The sequence below is a fragment of the Coenobita brevimanus genome, chromosome 24, assembly GCF_032717465.1.
Source record: "Coenobita brevimanus isolate Jiangsu-jjx chromosome 24, ASM3271746v2, whole genome shotgun sequence".
Classification (NCBI taxonomy): Eukaryota; Metazoa; Arthropoda; class Malacostraca; order Decapoda; family Coenobitidae; genus Coenobita; species Coenobita brevimanus.
The window spans coordinates 35,138,984-35,145,503 of record NC_136977.1 but is presented as its reverse complement, the minus strand read 5'-3'; positions in this window follow the sequence as shown (position 1 = coordinate 35,145,503).

Below are 6,520 nucleotides of genomic sequence, written 5' to 3'. Positions count from 1 at the left end.
GCTTATCTTGCTTATAAGTTGTCCTAAATTTTACTCTATAGGCTTCAGGAACAAGCTCATAGGCCTTAAGAATCAAGCTCTTAACTACATCATGATTATCAGATTGATCCTGAGGCAAAGATGCATAAGTTACTTGAGCTTTACCGGTGAGAACAGTTTGAAGGAGCACTGGCTAATACTTTTTGGGCCAATTAAAACCTATAGCTACCCTCTCAAACAACTAAAAATACTTTGTTAAATCAGATTCATTAAAAAGAGGGACAAGTTTAACATTTTTAGCCACATCAAAATCATCAGAGCTAGATGATCCAGTTCCACCTTGTTTCATGCGATACTCATGGTCTGCCTGAATCCTAGCAAGTTCAATTTGTGCCTGAGCCTGTGCCTGTGCCTCCTGAATACGAGCCTGACACTCAGCCTCCTTAGCCTCAGCCTCCTTAGCACGAGCCTAAAACTCAGCCTCCTTAGCACGAGCCTGAAACTCAGCCTCCTTAGCACGAGCCTCCTGCAGGGCTAGCTGTAACTTAGCTATTTCAATCTGCGTTTGCTCATCTGGAGGAGTTACATTAAACAAGCTTTTATTAATAATGTCAACAATTTGATCTTTAGAATGATGAGAGCGAACAGCAATTACCAGTTGTTGAGCAACAAGCTTAAGTTCATTCTTTGTTCTGTTTTCTACATCACACACTGTTTGCACATTTGACAAAAAATCTTTGGCTTCATCAAGAGTAGTAATAGTAGACATCATGAATAAATCACAGTCACAAAATATCAAGCAATATCCTTATGATAATATCCTGAATGTCCTGATAAGAGGTCGCCAAATTTATGTTTTTTTTTTTTTTTTATGCATGAAGAAGGAACCAAAGGCCATGAGCCCGCAGTAACAGTTCCCTCCAAGAGAAAAACAAAATACAATAGAGAGTCAAATTCAAGATCCGATCATTTTGAGATGCCTGGATACACTGCATTTGAAAGACTGGAGATCATAGGCAGCAGGAAATACAGACAGAGGGAGACAGTTCCAGAGCTGACCTGTTGCATAAATGAAAGACTGGGAGTAACGGTTAAATCTTGCATTAGAGAGTTGGACAGAAAAGGGATGAGAGTTTGCTGCCAGACTGGTGCTACGCGCCCGTCGTAGAGGTGGAGGAATGCAAGCAGACAGTTCAGAGGAGCAGTGACCATTAAAGTAGCGATAGAAAAGAGATAAAGATGCAACAGTGTGGCGAAGGGACAGAGGTTGAAGGGAGTCAGTAAGAGGAGGAGAGTTAATGAGACGAAAAGCCTTTGACTCCACTCTATTGAGAAGAGCTGTATGTGGGGAGCCTCCCCACACATGAGAGTTGTACTCCACACAGGGGCGGATAAAACCCCTGTATAGAGTCAACAATTGTGCAGGGGTAAAGAAAGAGTGGAGTCGGCTTAGCACACCCAATCTCTTGGAAGCAGATTTTACAAGAGATGTAATATGATCTTTCCAAGATAAGTCCCGAGTAAATGAAACCCCAAGCATGTTCAAGGATGATGCAGGATTAAGCTGAATATTATTAAACATTAGTGGGTATACCTGTGGAAGATTTTGTCAGGTTGATAGGTGTAAGAACTGAGTCTTAGATGCATTAAAAACAACCATTTTATTTTTACCCCAGTCAGAGATACGAGCCAAGTCAGACATTAGGTGTGCCATAGCCTCATCCCTTGTTTGTTGAAGTAACTGTTGAGATGGGCGTTGCGGGAACAGAATGGAAAGGTGGAGGGTGGAGTCATCAGCGTATGAGTGGATAGGGTTAGATGTACAGCTTAGAAGATCATTGATCAATAAAAGGAAGAGAGTTGGTGATAGGACAGAGCCTGAGGAACACCACTGTTGATAAATCTAGGAGAAGAACGATGGCCGTCTACAACAGAGGCTATAGAACGACCAGAAAGGAAGCTAGCGATGAAGGCACAGATAGAAGGATAGAAACCGTAGGAGGGCAGTTTGGAAATTAAAGATTTATGCCAGACTCGATCGAAAGCCTTTGAGATGTCAAGTGTAATGGCAAAGCTTTCGCCAAAGTCCCGAAAGGAGGATGACCAGGAGTCTGAAAGGTAGGTGAGAAGATCGCCAGTGGAGCGTCCCTGACGGAACCCATACTGACGATCGGAAAGAAGGTTGTGATAGGAAAGATGCCTTAAAATTTTTCTATTGAGAATTGACTCGAAAAGTTTTGAAATACAGGACATTAAAGCAATTGGACGATAGTTAGAGGGTTGGGAGTGGTTACCCTTCTTTGGGATTGGCTGAATGAGAGCAAACTTCCAGCAAGAAGGAAAGGTACAAGTTGACAGACAAAGGCGAAAGAGTTTGCCTAGGCAAGGTGTAAGCACAGAAGCACAGTTCTTGAAAACAACAGGAGGGACCCCATCAGGCCCATATGCCTTGTTAGTACGGAACAGAGAGAGATAATGAACACTTCAAGTGAGAATACTAAAATCACTACTGTCCCGCAAAGTTCCAGGTTCAAAAACAAAAGAGTTAGGTAAATTTACAAGTTAAAGTTTAATGCTCAAACTAACAACTAAACATTCAGGACTCACAAGGATAATGTAATAGCAAAAACAGGTTAAATATATGGTTAACTGCAATAGCCTCTATTAACACGAATTTAGCAAGAACAAATTTATCTAAGTCAGCCCTGAAAAATGAGAAAACCGGATAATGCTCAATTAAAGTAAGATATAATATTATCACAGATACAATACACTACTCACACTGGCTGACTTTAAAAACCCTACATGATTCACAAAAACCTTACCAGCCCTGCGAATTAACGCCTCAGGCAATACAGTACAAGAAAAATGGTAATAACACATATACTCAAATTATACAGCAGCTAGATGGCTGGAGATTTCCTGAGCACTCACAAAAATACACTATACAGGGGAGGACAGAGATGTGAACAAAATGAGGAGTAGATCTAAGTGGCAATTAATGCAGAGACTGAGCTCATTATATAGGGGGCCGGCAGAGCTTGATTCAACTTGCAAGAAGGACGCGGAAATGAAGGCACAGGGGAGGAAGAGTTGACAGTCCTGCTCTGAACAACAGAAAGAATGACTTACTCTACTATAAGGGGGAGAAGGGGGGAGTGAGGTAAAACACGCAAGCCTGGTCACTATGGAAGCCACGAGGCGAATCGTGATCAAACATGCAGCTTACTGTACGTTAGAATTATACAAAGGATGATGAAATCATAGGCTATGTAACAGTAGTTAAAAGCAAAATTAGCCTCAGGCCCTAAGTTCTCCTCAACACCTGACCACTTCCATTTTCCTAAACACTCCTCTCGCTACACACACCCCATTCTGGTTCATACTTAGCTGAAGGGTAAGGGCTAATTTTGGCAATCTTCCTCTCCCGGTGGAAAGGTCTGAACCTCAAAAGAATCTCATTAGGATGGAAACAAATATAGACAAATAAGATGCGAAATCCAGCAACATAAAAAATAACGATGCAGATACTGAACGAATTCATATTTAAAATGAGCTCCTGAACTGACGGGGTTAGAATTTTTCTGTATTACAGTAACTCCTTGGCTTTAACTTTTTATGTGTCCGATTCTGGTCATCCTTCACAGCCCGTTCCAAGACCCAGTAGCCTTCCCACGTACTACACACCACATGTCACCACTTCGGGGCTATCATCCACCGTCCAAACTGAATACATGCTAGGGCTGTCTCATACCGTATTGGTGTATTGGTATGAGCCGGGGTATTTTTACAACATGGCGAGTCTTCTGGTAGGCCAGTAAAGTCTGCTTTAAAACATTCAAATCCTAAAACCGTCCCCTGCCTCAGCTCGGGATTCGGACCTGGGTGTATTTGGACAGCAGGCCACCTCTGTATCGATTCGACTATTTTCCATATAATTCTTGCTCCTTCCAGACAATTTTATTCAGCTAATGAAAGAACTCTCAATGAACTGATTATGGCTTCAGAAACAGAATGGTGGCTGCAGATAGACAGGACGAGACAGCGTTTCTATGTAAGTTACAATAAAAACATCCTCATTAATACTATCTTTTTTTTTTTATGTGAGGAAGAAGGAACCAAAGGCCATGAGCCCGCAGTAACAGTTCCCTCCAAGAGAAAAACAAAATACAATAGAGAGCCAAATTCAAGATCCGATCATTTTGAGATGCCTGGACACACTGCATTTGAAAGACTGGAGATCATAGGCAGCAGGAAATACAGACAGAAGGAGACAGTTCCAGAGCTGACCTGTTGCATAAATGAAAGACTGGGAGTAACGGTTAACTCTTGCATTAGAGAGTTGGACAGAAAAGGGATGAGAGTTTGCTGCCAGACGGGTCCTACGCGCCCGTCGTAGAGGTGGAGGAATGCAAGCAGACAGTTTAGAGGAGCAGTGACCATTAAAATAGCGATAGTAAAGAGATAAAGATGCAACAGTGTGGCGAAGAGACAGAGGTTGAAGGGAGTCAGTAAGAGGAGGAGAGTTAATGAGATGAAAAGCCTCTGACTCCACCCTATTGAGAAGAGCTGTATGTGGGGAGCCTCCCCACACATGAGAGTTGTACTCCACACAGGGGCGGATAAAACCCCTGTATAGAGTCAACAATGTGCAGGGGTAAAAAAAGAGCGGAGTCGGCTTAGCACACCCAATCTCTTGGAAGCAGATTTTACAAGAGATGTAATATGATCTTTCCAAGATAAGTCCCGAGTAAATGAAACCCCAAGCATGTTCAAGGATGATGCAGGATTAAGCTGAATATTATTAAACATTAGTGGGTATACCTGTGGAAGATTTTGTCAGGTTGATAGGTGTAAGAACTGAGTCTTAGATGCATTAAAGACAACCATATTATTTTTACCCCAGTCAGAGATACGAGCCAAGTCAGACATTATGTGTGCCATAGCCTCATCCCTTGTTTGTTGAAGTAACTGTTGAGATGGGCGCTGCGGGAACCGAATGGAAAGGTGGAGGGTGGAGTCATCAGCGTATGAGTGGATAGGGTTAGATGTACAGCTTAGAAGATCATTGATGAATAAAAGGAAGAGAGTTGGTGATAGGACAGAGCCCTGAGGAACACCACTGTTGATAGATCTAGGAGAAGAACAATGGCCGTCTACAACAGCGGCTATAGAACGACCAGAAAGGAAGCTAGCGATGAAGGCACAGATAGAAGGATAGAAACCGTAGGAGGGCAGTTTGGAAATTAAAGATTTATGCCAGACTCGATCGAAAGCCTTTGAGATGTCAAGTGCAATGGCAAAGCTTTCGCCAAAGTCCCGAAAGGAGGATGACCAGGAGTCTGAAAGGTAGGTGAGAAGATCGCCAGTGGAGCGTCCCTGACGGAACCCATACTGACGATCGGAAAGAAGGTTGTGATAGGAAAGATGCCTTAAAATTTTTCTATTAAGAATTGACTCGAAAACTTTTGAAATACAGGGCGTTAAAGCAATTGGACGATAGTTGGAGGGTTGGGAGTGGACACCCTTCTTTGGGACTGGCTGAATGAGGGCAAACTTCCAGCAAGAAGGAAAGGTACAAGTTGACAGACAAAGGCGAAAGAGGCAGGGTGTAAGCACAGAAGCACAGTTCTTGAGAATGACAGGAGGGACCCCATCAGGCCCATATGCCTTGTTAGTACTGAGGCCAGTGCTGGCAGAAAATACATCAACTGAAGAAATTTTAATGTCAGCCATGAGGAAGTCAGAGGGGGGAAGTGATGGAGGAACAGCACCGGAATCGTCTAAGGTGGAATTGGAGGAGAAAGTCTGTGCGAAGAGATCTGCTTTATCAGTAGAAGAAATAGCTACAGAACCATCAGAGTAGAAAAGAGGAGGGAAGGATGATGAGGTAAAGTTGTTAGAAAGATTTTTGGCAAGGTGCCAGAAGGAGCGGGAAGAATTCGAGTTGGAGAGTTGAGAGCATTTAGTATGGATGAAATTATTTTCAGTAGAGCGAAGAACAGACTTAGCATGATTCCGGGCAGAAACGTAAAGATGATGTGATTCAGGGGTGGGTTGGCTCCGGTACCTTTTGTAGGCCTTCTCCTTGTCGCGGACAGCATTAGAGCAAGCGTGATTAAACCAAGGCTTTCTTGCGTTAGTCAAAGGATATGAGAAAGGAATGTATGCTTCCATGCCCGAGAGAATAACCTCCGTAATGCGCAAGGCACACTCAGATGGCTCACGGCCATGGAAGCAATAATCATTCCAGGGAAAATCAAAGAAGTACTGCCTGAGGGCCTCCCAGTCCGCGGCTCCAAAATGCCACAGACGACGTTTCCCTGGAGGGTCCACAGGCCGTACCGGAGTGATAGGACAGGTTAAGGTAATAAGGTTGTGATCGGAGGAGCCCAACGGAGAGAAAAGATTAACAGAGTAAGCAGAAGGATTAGTTGTGAGGAAGAGGTCAAGTATGTTGGAGCTCTCTCCAAGGCGGTCAGGGAGACGGGTAGGGTGCAAGCTGCTCTAGGTCATTAAGGATAGAAAAGATGTAGGCTTG